At 40.6% G+C, this 13,257-nt stretch overlaps 1 protein-coding gene across 1 annotated transcript in view; it reads right to left on the bottom strand.

Moving 5' to 3' along the window:
* Positions 1-13,257, bottom strand: part of PUDP (pseudouridine 5'-phosphatase) — a 758,189-nt gene that overhangs the window by 304,163 nt on the left and 440,769 nt on the right. The window lies entirely within an intron of this gene.

The following is a 13,257-nucleotide window of genomic DNA, read 5'->3' as shown; positions in this document are numbered from 1 at the left end:
GGGAGCCCACCAGTAAGGTAGCCCCAATAATGGTGCAGACATTTACCAGGTCACTGTCTGGGGACGTTCCTCAAATTATGAGGCTCGACCATGGCAGTGGAAGAATGATCACGAGGTTCAAATGTTAGACATGTTTGATTTGACAAGATGTTATGGGGAAAGTTATGGGGGGGAACTGAACTTCACTGTATCCTATCAGGAATGTCCTCATGTCTCACAGAGGGGTGGATGGTGGATTGATACAGGCAGATGAGTCCCTTAACGTGCAATATTCAGAAATAGAGTATCATATGGAGGAGTCATCGGATGGTTAGAGTAATGACAAGAGGCTAAACACCCCTAACAAAAGAACAAAAACATGGCAGTACATTTGGAAGGAAAGGTTTCATATAGTGGACATTCAGGAAACCAATCCAAAGAGCCCACAATAGTCAAGATTTCAGCACAGGCCATATTCTCAGGCATACTACTTCTCAAATCACACCCAGCACAATGGGGTGGCCCTGTTTTTATGCATAATGCGCCCACTAACCCATTTAGAAACCAAATAAGATAACAAAGGGTGGGTTGTTTGTCAACTTAAAGGCAAGACGTTGACAATAGCTACAGCCTGTGCTCTCAATTTGAGCACAGATAAAATCGTAGGCAACCCATCAGAGATTGCTGAGGGAGATATTATCCTCTTGGCTAATTTTAACACTGTTTGTACCATGAAAAGCAATAGATTGGGAAGGACACCACATTCTAGAGCATTCTCATAGAGGTTAAAACACACAATACGGGAATTGGACCTCAATGATCTCTGACGAGCTCAATATGAGCCTGAGCTAGACTTACCATTTTTCTCATTTGTTCATAGAATGTACTTGAGAATCGATTATATTTTGGTAAGCAGAACAGTGTTCTCTGTAGTCGCTCAGTCAGAGATTTACCCAACAGCTACCTCAGACTGTTTCCCAGTAACAGTCCCAGAAAACTGGAATTGCACGTTGAGGTAAGGGGGGTGATGGATACTACATCCTTACCTACTACAAGACTCAATCCTAAGAAGTGAGTTATGCACAATTATTATGGGCTATTTTCAAAATAGTTAAACTGCAGAGGTTTCACAGATGGTGCTCTGAGATGCCAGCAAGGCTGTTTTTGCGGGATGTTTTTGTTGAAATAATGTTCAATAGCAGAAAAACTAGACGACATCAGAGGGATCGATTGGAGGAAAATTTGTGAAAGGGAGTGTAGAAATAAACTATTAGACAGTCTCTTCAGGATAGCGACATCTTTCAAAAGGCAGCAAAGCACCATAGACACAAATAATGCCAACCATACCTTACTCTGCTTAAAACATGTTCAATACACCCAGAAGAACAAAGTAGGCCCACACTTGGCCAGACTGCTCAGCATTGAGCAGGATAGAGATTTTGTCAGACAATGGACTAGGGTTTGGTGAAAGAGCGTGCAAAAGAAGATGGTAAAATGAAGGTATTCTGTGATTTCTACTTACGGTAATATGCTCCCCAAAATTTGTCAAAAACAGGCTAGGCAAAATACAAAGACAAACGCCCAATTCCGAAGCTTTGAACACCAAGAGGGTCAGGAATCCCGGTAGTGGAGGATGAGTTCAAGGCATCCTATCAAGACACTTAGAATTATTAAAGCACCAGGCCACATGAGTATAATGAGGGATTTTAGAAGACTTTCTCTGATTTCTAGTGCCATACCTAACTAGGTTATACAATACTTTTGCAAATAGATCAAGGGTAGTGCCATCGATGGCCAAGGCTACCATTTCTAGATAGGGTAATGATACCAAATTATGTTCTTCACAAAGGCCAATAGTGGTATTAAATGTGGACACTAAAATCTATGCAAAGATTCTCGTCGTGAAATTGGAGGACATTCTCCTGGGCCTTATACAACCAGCCCAAACAAGGTTCATTAAACATTGGCAAATGCATGATAACCTAAGGAGAGTGATCCACCTAGGCAAAAAGACTAAACAAAGATAATCCCAGTAGTCTTGATAACACTTGACGGAGAGAAAGCTTTCGACCCCGTGGACTGGTGCTTTCTGGCTAAAGTACTCGAAAAGAGCTTTGGACTAAACTTTCTATCAGTGGCCCTAGAAGGCTACAGAGCACCCACATCGAGAACATCTTCTGAAAAAGGACACACCAGGATTGCCCTCTGTCGCATAATGTAATTATAGCTTCAACAACCAGCAGCCAGCAGTTAGTTCCCAATCCTTGCTGACCTCCTCCTTTGTGAGTGCAATTAATCCTTAATCGCAACCCAGCATGAAGGGCCCGTGGGGGGGAAGGACACTATTTACTCCAGTTTGTGCCCAGCATCCCCCATTAACATACTACTCTAAGCAAATGGGGAGATGAAATTGCGTACACCCAATCAGACAGGCAAAAAAAAAAAGTCCAGAAATCAAGTTCTGCAGTTACTATAATCCATACTGTCTCTCATGTGATCAGGTAGAGGTTAATAGCTATGAAGACTCATAAGGGGCCGCTTGCTGATCGCCTGCATCCCCTGTAGCCACTAAATACCAAGCCCACATGCATCCTCAGGAGCCCTGAAGGAACGCCGTTATCACTTGCCACATTGCCGCATTGCTGCATTAAGTATGGTCCAGGCCACTGCGGAAGCGAACCATGGCATTACGATGCCATTTTCGGCAGTCTCGCCGTTCTGTCAGCAGCTCGAAATGGTCGTGGCCGGCGACCTTTACTCCAGGTGCGCTAGCGGAGACGCGTGTAGGAGGAGTCCGCTGTCGTCGCCCGCCGAGCAGTTACTCATGCAGGTTGTAGCTATAATTACATTATGCACACACTTAAGCGCAAGCCTCCCGGAATTGATACAGCCTCTTTCAACTAGTCCACTCCTATCCCGAGACAACGACAGAAGGTCATCTCGGAGAAACCACTCACGAAGGTTACGAGCACTGCGACACGGACAGCAGAGAATGGACAATAAAGTGCAGCAAATCTTAGAAGCTGGGTGCCTTGAGGCCCTGGCTACTCAGACGGGGAGAGAAAGCGGGTCAGAAATAGAGAACAGCAGAGATATCACACGTGCCGATAGCGTGGAAAACAAAGAGAACAGTTATTTATTGGAGGTCTGCCCAAAATCGATCACAGCAGAGTCTTTCTCAACCTCCGTCTGCTGTAAGCAGTACCCTCTTTTTTCTAAACTGCATATAGCTCCGGCAGCTTTAAGCGCCAGTAGTCCGGGTCAAATTCAGCAGCTGCTACAGCCTGCCCAAATATCACCCCAGCGCAGGAACAATCTCCACATGCAGAAAGTTGGTCAGCAACTGACAGAACAATAGCACTAGTATCAGCCGGTGAGAAAGCTGCTCCCCAAGATTCACAACAACTGCTCGATTCGCAAGTTGGCCAAACCGTGAAAAACATTTTTGAGCTCATCCTTTCTGAGATAAAAGAGCTTCGCTTAACACAATCTTAGGAAATTGCATCCCTCCACACAAGATTGTCAAATATTGAGGAAACTATGAGTAAACTTCTGGAGCTCATGACAGAGGCAGAGGAGAGGGTCTCTGTTTTGGAGGACAAGACAGAGACTTTGCAACAGGAGCTGGTGCAGATAGAATGGTGTAAATACTCTCTCGAGACTCAGTTCCAAGATCTAGAGAACTATAACAGATGCTCAAACCTTCGCTTGGTGGGAATTCCAGAATTGGTTGAGGGACCCCAAGGGCAAAATTGGGTAGAATCTCTATTGAAGGAGCCTATCCCAGAGCTAAAAGGGGATTTAACAATCACAAGGGCACATAGGATACCCTCTCAGCGTTTCCCTAATGCAAAATATTCTCGAACAATATTGGTCAACTTCGCCAATTATTGAATACAGGAGAAAATATTGGCTAAAGCCATTGAAAAAAGATCTTTTACGATGCAAACGGTTCCTCGATTCAATATTATTTCAGTTATGACCGCAGTGGCTCCAAAAAGAAGAAGAGACTTTGTACGAATGATTGACTCTTTTAAAACAAAAGCCGGACATGCGACTATTGTGCAGCAATCCAAGTTGAAAGTTCTTGCAAATGGCAAATTTCATATATTCGATGTCGGAAAAGCGCACAAACTCCTACAGCGCATGTCTAGTTCACTGTAAAACCGTCATATGCTGGCAAAGTTATGATCTCTATAGACTATAGTGGCACTTTTTGGGGTGAAGGGGGTTTCGGCTGCTGGTTCTTGGTTTTGGTTCAGCTAAGAATTCCCATTAGAGTAGCACAGGGGCAGTCAGGAGCCGGAGGACCTAGTGTCTTCTTGTTGACCAGGTGCACACTACCACAGGTGCAAATCCATGGCACCTAAGGTGTATAGTGGGATTTGTGAGAAGGTGTGGGCTATTGCCCCAAGGGGCACAAGGGGGTGGGATTGGGTGGGTAAGCTGGGTGGATATAGGGCAGGACACTGGGTGCTTATATGGGTAAAAAATGGAAAGTACATCTTTTTGCCTTGACAAAAGTAAATAGGTCTGTAAGAGAAGAGCAAACGTTTGAGGTAGTAGGCACCAGGAGGGTTTTTCCTCTTCAAACATTATTTCATAGGTGTTTATAAATGACACAACTTTAATCTGCACAAGCACTTTAGGTATATAGTGTATCTCTGTGTTCACAGGGTCAAAAATAGAGATAAATGGAGAGATATTATATAACTATGGTGGCGATATTGTATAAATGGATTCAGCTTTTTCTATATTTTGGCTCAAAATGCAAGATGCACTTTATACTCTATGCATGTATGTGGAGCATTATCTATGCACTTTGCACTTTTTATTTTGCACTTTATCGTGCATAAGCACTTTAATATGGGGTAAAAATGCTATTAAGTCTGGTTTTAGTGTACATATGAGTTGTATAAGTATGTATGTGCAATATTAGCTATGCACTCTGCACTTTGTATTTTGCACTATGCACTTTTTTTTGAATAGGCACTTTAATAAGAAGTTTAAAAAAAATTGTTCAAAAATGCACTTTATATTAGCCAGGACTGCTACACTATTAGGTAATTATGATTGCTTATTGCTGATGCAGGATGTATATCCCATACCTCTGTGTGCTTTAACAGGTTTGGGATGGGGGGGTGCTCTAAGGAATAGTTATTTATAATGATTGTACAGCGCACTTCAAAAGATGGATGGAGAGGTGGGTTGATTAGTAGACATATTCTTTTTTTAAATGTAGAAAGATTCCATCTGCATTGTTTCTTTAAAAACCAATTGCCTCAACAATAGGATTAAAGTTCGGGCCTTAAATGAATGGATACGTGGCCACATTCCCGACATCTTATTAATTCAAGAGACGCATTATATGGGAAAAACTCAGTCTATGCACAGAATGTTTAGGTATTGGGCAAGTGGCCAATACTTTTCATCAGAAGAATGAACAGAGAGGGACCCCTTATTAGACAAAGGAATAGGGTTCCGTTTTCAGCACAAAAATGTAAAAACTTTCCTTTGGCAAACCAATGATCACTTGATGATCACAGAATTCTCATGCCTGCAACAACCAAACAACACTCACACTCCGCTTCAAAAAGGGAAGAGAATATTCTTTCAAACACATATACCACTACACTGTAGACAATAAATCATATCATCTGTTTTATTTAAAATACATAAGAAACAAACAAAGAATCCTAGATTTTCGTCATTAAAAACACAGTACAGGAATGAATTAATTTGCACAATATTGCATATTGAAAATAAGCAAAACACATATCCTCAACGAGAGTAAAGATGGGAAAGGAGAACGAAAAGAAGAGAGAGAGTATCTATAAGGCAATACACTTTGTCATTGAAACAACCTATCCGTAACCAAATTAAGTTAAGGCTGGAACTCGATAAAAAATCGAAATTTTGTCTGTTGTGCCAACCAGCGTCACAGATTTAGGAAACTATCCACGGGTACATAACCTCCAAAGAAATTGCAACAAAGCAATCTCAAAAGATAGAAAGGTCTCAATTAGAGTTAGTGGTTTACAATACAAATGAACAATACATTAGAAATAAGAGTGCAAAAAATAAATTGGATCTTGTACATGCATGTAAAAAGATGCAAGAATACTATTATAACATAGGCTACTTGGATAATTTCACATACTTTCAAAAAGTGTATGAGGAAAGTGAATTTTCTGGGAAATTTTTAGCCTGGCAAATAAGAGAACGACAAGCATCCAAGACGGTAACATCTTTGGTGGAAAAAAAATACAAAAGCTCGTATGACAGAAGAAACACAAATTAATGAACACTTTTTAAATCATCATAAAGCTATCTACTCCACGAGACAGGAGGTTAATATTTTAAAACTTAAGGAGTTCCTAGATGAGCTCCCCATTCCCAAAATACAGGTTAATCACATAAGGGATATGTTGGCAGATATTACACTCAAAGAAATAGAGGAAGTGGTGCTATCACTAGCAAACGGTACAGCACGGTACAGCATGTGGAAAAGATGGACTTCCAGCTGAGCTATACAAAACGTTTTCTACAGTATTAAATTCTGAATTGCTAGTATTAGCTAATCATATTCTGAGAGGGGGAGAGGTACCCCTCTCCTTTAAAACCGCAGTAGTAGTTAGTTTTTTAAAGAAAATCCTAACATTACTACTACTAAATGCTTTTTGTGAATACCGAAAGTCGTAAAGTTAGGATTTTGTCTCAGTTTAGTAGTAGTAAAGTTAGGAATCCTAACTTTACTACTACTAAATGCCTTTTGTGAATACCGAAAGTCGTAAAGTTAGGATTTTGTCTCAGATTACTTTTGTGAATCTGGCCCAATATTAGCAGCCCACTGGAGAAATAAAGATTCACTGCCTAGAGGCGGGACAGAGGGTGCTGAGGGTTTGTTTTGTTAACTTGGTTTACTGAATTGGGATGGAGATTGCAACGAAATGTATAGCTCTGCATTCATCAACAAGAATTGCATTTGAGCATAGTCTTTCCTATTGCTAATGTCTATGGCATACCAAATTAAATAATAAAATCATTGTAGTTAAATAAATTTTTAAAAAACGATTCTCCCTCCTTTGGGGTTGGAACAAGACGGTTTAGAAGGGCCCCGGGAATGAATGGAAGAAGATCCAGCCACCCCTATTTGGCATTTCCAATGCAAAAGAAAAAATGTGAAGGATGTCCTTTGTTCAACCAAATATTCTAGGTCCCTCCAAGTCGCCTAATCCCTGTTAAGTGGGCAGCTATTGACAACATCCTACCTTTCTGGGCCCAGAGGCCTAACCACTGATACCTGGCTGCAGGGTAATTCACTCACAGCCGGGTATTGGGACCTCTGGCACGGGGCGGTCCTGAACGCGTTTTAGCTCAGGTAACAGAAAGTACAACTTAATAAAGTAATTTTTCCAATACATTTATCAAAAACCTAGTTTCACCAATACATTTTTTTTTTAACTGAGTGGGAAATTAACTTTGAAACATTTTGATATAATTTTCTTAAATGGAGAGAGAAAATAAAGATTTGAATTACACCTAAGCCTGTTAATTGAACATCAAACTTAACCTTCACAGTGAAAACAGCTTTTGAGGATTTATTCACAGCAAGGACACATTATTTCGAAGAGGTAGTGTGCTGCTTTTTTGTATATTAAGCACCAAGCCCTGAGGGGTTACAGGGTACACTTCAGGGGGTGACTTAATATATAAAAATACTTTTGCCTACATGGCAAAGGACCTTTTCTTTTACATGTGTCCCTACAGCCGCGCCAAAGCGGTGGCACTGGATGCCATATATTTTTGTCACATACGTGGGTGGTGTGAACACACACTTCAGCCCCCAAATGACATTTAACTTCCACGCACCTGGTGCATTTTAGGTACCATCTATCATAGCGATACATGAAAAATTAAATAGTCCAACTGGGTGAAACCCATTTCGATATTGCTATTTTAGGGCCAGAATATACACACAGTGGCCCTGAATAGCTTTGTCACACTGCACAGTCATATTACCCGAAAAATTTGGTTCCAGAAGATGGAGATAAATCTGTGGTGACCATGCAGAAAAGAAAGATTTCCTACACATACATATATAAATATACTAAGTACAGAAATGTACATGTGTTCATTCAGCATGCGGACATCTCACACTTATGTAATTTTTGTTTTTGTTTGCCCAGATGGAAAATAAATTTCCTCATGGAGAAACACCTCCGGCCACACATTCTCCAATCAGGTTCTCTCTGCCCATTACATCTAAAAACTGGTTTACTCCTATAATTGACAGGAAGAAATCTTGGCCTATTTTCAGGCCACGAAACTACCAGCAAATCCTTTGTGAATAACCACAAATTTATTTTAGTTGTTCGCCAACGTTTGCAATGTTCAAAGACCCGCTCCTGAGAGCAGATTTGATAATGCAGAAATTGATATACTGTTAATTATTTACAAGCGTACATTCACATCATTCCTGGTTCTGTGAAGCAGGAATCCAAATATGAACTTGTATATTAAGTTTATTGTTTATACAAGTAAAACACAGGTGGGCAAATAACTTGACAATCAGTGCCTTAGCTTTTAAAATGATCCCTGCCATGCTTAACACCAACATTGTGGTGGTTGTGATTATGATACCAGTGAAAAAAGATGTTTGAAGATATTGGAAAGATACCCTAACTTCAGTGAACTAAACACTGGTCATAAAATACTAAAACGGTTTAACTAAAAAATAAGTCGCACATTGAAGCTTTACAAAAAATGCTTTAAGGATGTGGGCTGTTGGCTTCTATATACCAGATTGGAGTTCACATTTAGAAAAATTTGTTATATTTTAAGAGAGTATATGGATGAGCCCTTGTGAACATGTTCACCACGCGCAAAAATCTCTGTTTAGAGAGAAGAGTTGTAGATGGAAAAGGAAACACTGCAATTATTTTTCTTCGCCATTCTCCCTCTAGGCTAACGTTTAAATATTCCAGCTATATATATATGATTTTCCCTGCTCCACTGACCCATTTTGTCTAATTTGGCTCCTGTTAGAGCCCCTGGCATGAACAATATGCAGAACTAATATATCTGAGGAATGATGGATGCTTTTTTAGTCAGCACTGTAAATCTTTTCCACTTGAATAAATCCTGCACTGCCATTATTATACAAAGCAAACACAAATGTGTTAAGTAAAAAAACACACTGCAGGTACAGTTCTGCACCATGGATCCAATTTAAGCTTTTCCGTTCTACTTTGAAATACTTAAGAGAATACTGACTGACACCGCAAGCTGTGATGGAAAATGATCCCTGCCATGCTTAACACCAACATTGTGGTGGTTGTGATTATGATACCAGTGAAAAAAGATGTTTGAAGATATTGGAAAGATACCCTAACTTCAGTGAACTAAACACTGGTCATAAAATACTAAAACGGTTTAACTAAAAAATAAGTCGCACATTGAAGCTTTACAAAAAATGCTTTAAGGATGTGGGCTGTTGGCTTCTATATACCAGATTGGAGTTCACATTTAGAAAAATTTGTTATATTTTAAGAGAGTATATGGATGAGCCCTTGTGAACATGTTCACCACGCGCAAAAATCTCTGTTTAGAGAGAAGAGTTGTAGATGGAAAAGGAAACACTGCAATTATTTTTCTTCGCCATTCTCCCTCTAGGCTAACGTTTAAATATTCCAGCTATATATATATGATTTTCCCTGCTCCACTGACCCATTTTGTCTAATTTGGCTCCTGTTAGAGCCCCTGGCATGAACAATATGCAGAACTAATATATCTGAGGAATGATGGATGCTTTTTTAGTCAGCACTGTAAATCTTTTCCACTTGAATAAATCCTGCACTGCCATTATTATACAAAGCAAACACAAATGTGTTAAGTAAAAAAACACACTGCAGGTACAGTTCTGCACCATGGATCCAATTTAAGCTTTTCCGTTCTACTTTGAAATACTTAAGAGAATACTGACTGACACCGCAAGCTGTGATGGAAAATTGTTTTGTTCTTCGAAAGTGTCTACTTTTTTAATGCATGCTTGTCAATGGCATTTAGTGCACAACCTACCTAGAAGCTAAAAATGCAGTAACTATTGTGCAGCAAAGAATTTGGAAAATGTAAGTGTCTTCAACATAACTCCACAAAACTCCAGTTTCAAAGTGGACTCCCAGGATACAAACGCTTGGTGGTGGTACGCCTGTTTAGATAGTTTCCAATTTATGGAAAAGGGGTTCCTTAGCTATTTGTTACGATGTTGTGATTTTTCACTTTTATGGCCCACTTATTTATCTTTAGAAATGTAATGATATTAATTAAGTAGGTACATTCATGCCTGAGAATATTTTTTTTAAGTATGTACATTGCTGTATACCTTGTTATTTTACCCTGAGCACTTATGTGGCTACACTCTATTACTTTAGCCCCAAATCTTACTTGGCTCCAAAACGGAAGTGTCAATTTTGCACCTCACAGAGACGTTTCTACTTGGGCAGCCACAGATCTCATCTTGGTGAGCAGGCCTCTGTGACCACCCCCTGGCCTCGCTCGACCTGAATCCAGCCTCAGGACTAGATTCATCTATCTCAGAAGCCTGCTGGACGCAAGGGCTCGCATTACACAACAGGCAATTGTTGCTGAAGCCTACTGGACGCTAGTCGGCCTTCCAGCGCGTCAGGCATAGCTCGGTGTACTAGAGGAAAGCATTAGATAACAGCGTGAGGCCGAGCCAACGCCAGATTTGGGGCCATCTCGCTTTAGGCTTAGTGCCATTACGTTTTAGTACTATTACCCTGACGATTTTTAAATCTGTAACAATGTGATGGTGTCAGTTGACAGTTACAGTAGCTTTCTTCAACAGCTGAGTGGTTTTGACAATTATAGGTCAGGAGAGGGTTCCAAGCATTTTATTACCTTTGGGTTTTTATTCTGATACTGATAATATCTTGACACAGATATTTTACCAGTTTATTATAGAACGACTGAGAGTCACCTGAGATCCCTGAGGGGAAAATTAATTAAGAATGTATGAAAAAGATAATACAGCATGAAATGAGAAGCTCTTTGTGAATGAGTCCATTGACAAGGTCATGCAAAAATGGAAGAGTAAGAGGGGATCCGGTAACGAATATTGGACAGTATTAGAGGACAACTCAGATAATGGAGAATAGAAAGGAAAGAAGACAAGGGGAATTGAAAAAGGGCACATACTCTTAAAGAGAGTGGGAGGTCTTAGCACCTGAAAAGAGAGCGATGCCCTATGCAGCATCCTACCTAAAAGGAAAGGTGTCCTTTGCGGCATGCAAGAGATGGATGTGCTGCGTGGCACGCATGAAATGGATACTCTAGATGTTGAGTTTGTGGAAGATGAATACCAGAAAGATCATGAAGATGAGTGTGAGCTTGATGTTTAACAGGAAGACGATGGGGTTGATGACCTATTTGCTGAGGATGTTATTCCTTCTGCTTCAAAGGATAGTGTTAGGAACCCTTTGGGGGAAGAAATGTTCTCACCCCATAATGTTAAGCACCCAAGAAGTGAGGAATTTTAGTCTTAAGAACATTTGTGGAATTTTATTAAGAAGTGGATTAGGAATCTATTTAAAAAGGAGGTGAGGAATGTGTTGAAAGCAGAATGCTCTAGACCTGTCATTAACAATAAGGTCTGCCTCACCCCAAACCTAGATCTCAAACGAATCACCTTTTTATTCAAGATGGACAGAGAACCCAGGAAGGGACTATAAAGGTCCCTGAAACAGTTCCAGGACCGGCTCCTGGATGTAGATGGCCCATTGGCAAGAATAACTGCCAAGAGTGAAGAGGCATGCGCTAAGTGTCTTCTACTGGATCTAGACCTTCTAAGGGGTTGGAACCAAAAAGCTATGGTACTACTGGGAAATGCTAAAGCTGGCCTTAACACTGAAAGACGTAGCGTGGTCTTGATGAAAATAAACCTTAAGTAAGGGGATTTCACTGGGATGGAAGCCAGCTAGAATCCGAAAGGGCCTATTATTCAGGTAAGACATGGTCTAAATACTTGGTAAATACATTGCTACCTTCACAGCCCTTGACCAGGCTCAAAACAACATGCGCAGTCTTCCGTGGAAGTGTTTTTTGGCAGGGCCGGCAGAAGGGGACTTTCTGTTGGTCGAGGCTACCAGAGGTCCCAGTTCAGTTATTTCAAGCAGAGAGACTATGGTAAAGGATATCAAGCCAGTATGGGTGCTTCCTTCAACCCTCAGAGAAGCCTCTATCAGCGAGCAAAAGAAAGTAAGCCCCGAGGCCAGGGTTAATCTGAATATCAAGGTGAGTGCAACAACTTCTGCTTCTTCACTGAGAAAAGTAGGTGGTCGGCTAAAATATTTTACCAAAGTGTGCGAGAATATAACACAAGACCCATCGGTTTTAGAAACAATTCAGGGTTTCAAAATAGATTTTACGGGAATCCCCTTTCAGTACATTCCTCCAAGGGAGTTGGTTTCGAACTCGGACCAACAGAGTATAGTAAAAGACAAGATAAAGTCCTTGTTGATGAAAGGGGCTACTGTAGAGGTGAGAAAAGAAGACACTCTCCCTGGTAGAGAAAAAAGACAAGGGGTGGAGACCTATTATAAACTTAAGGGATTTGAACAGATTACTGGTGTACAGACATTTCAAGATGGAAGGGATCCATCTCTTGAGAGACATGTTGTTGAAAAAGGACTGGTTGGTAAAGTTGGATCTGAAAGATGCTTACTTTACAATTCCAATAGTGAAGAGTAACCAGCCTTACCTTCAGTTCACCTGGCGAATCGTCTTAACCAATTTTGTTCTCTTCCATTTGACCTATCTTCAGCAACATGGTTCTTCATCAAGGTGATGAGGGCAGTGGTTTATACCTGAGAGAGAGGGGTATTTGAATGACCATTTATCTACATGACAATTTGGTAATGTCCCAATGTCAGACTCAAAACCTGAAATATTTGGATATGGTCAAAAACCTACTGGAGAGTGTAGGTTTCGTGGTGAACAAGGAGAAATCTGTTTTGACCCCATCACGCACTCTGGAATTTTTAGGCTTCATGATAGACACGGTCAACATGGTTTTGCTGTTGCCAGTAAAGAAAATAGCTAAGATAAGGAAAGAGATTTGCTAGGTACACAAAAAGGAGTTTTTGACTCTTAGAGAACTAGCGAGGCTGATAGGTCTATTATCCCCTTCAATTCAGGCGGTCTTTTGTGGTCCATTACACTATCATGCATTACAAAGAGTAAAGACGAAAGCACTCC

The sequence above is a fragment of the Triturus cristatus genome, chromosome 8 (assembly GCF_964204655.1).
Source record: "Triturus cristatus chromosome 8, aTriCri1.1, whole genome shotgun sequence".
Taxonomy (NCBI): Eukaryota; Metazoa; Chordata; class Amphibia; order Caudata; family Salamandridae; genus Triturus; species Triturus cristatus.
Note: the sequence above shows the minus strand (reverse complement) of the source record. Positions and strands in the feature narration are given on the sequence as shown.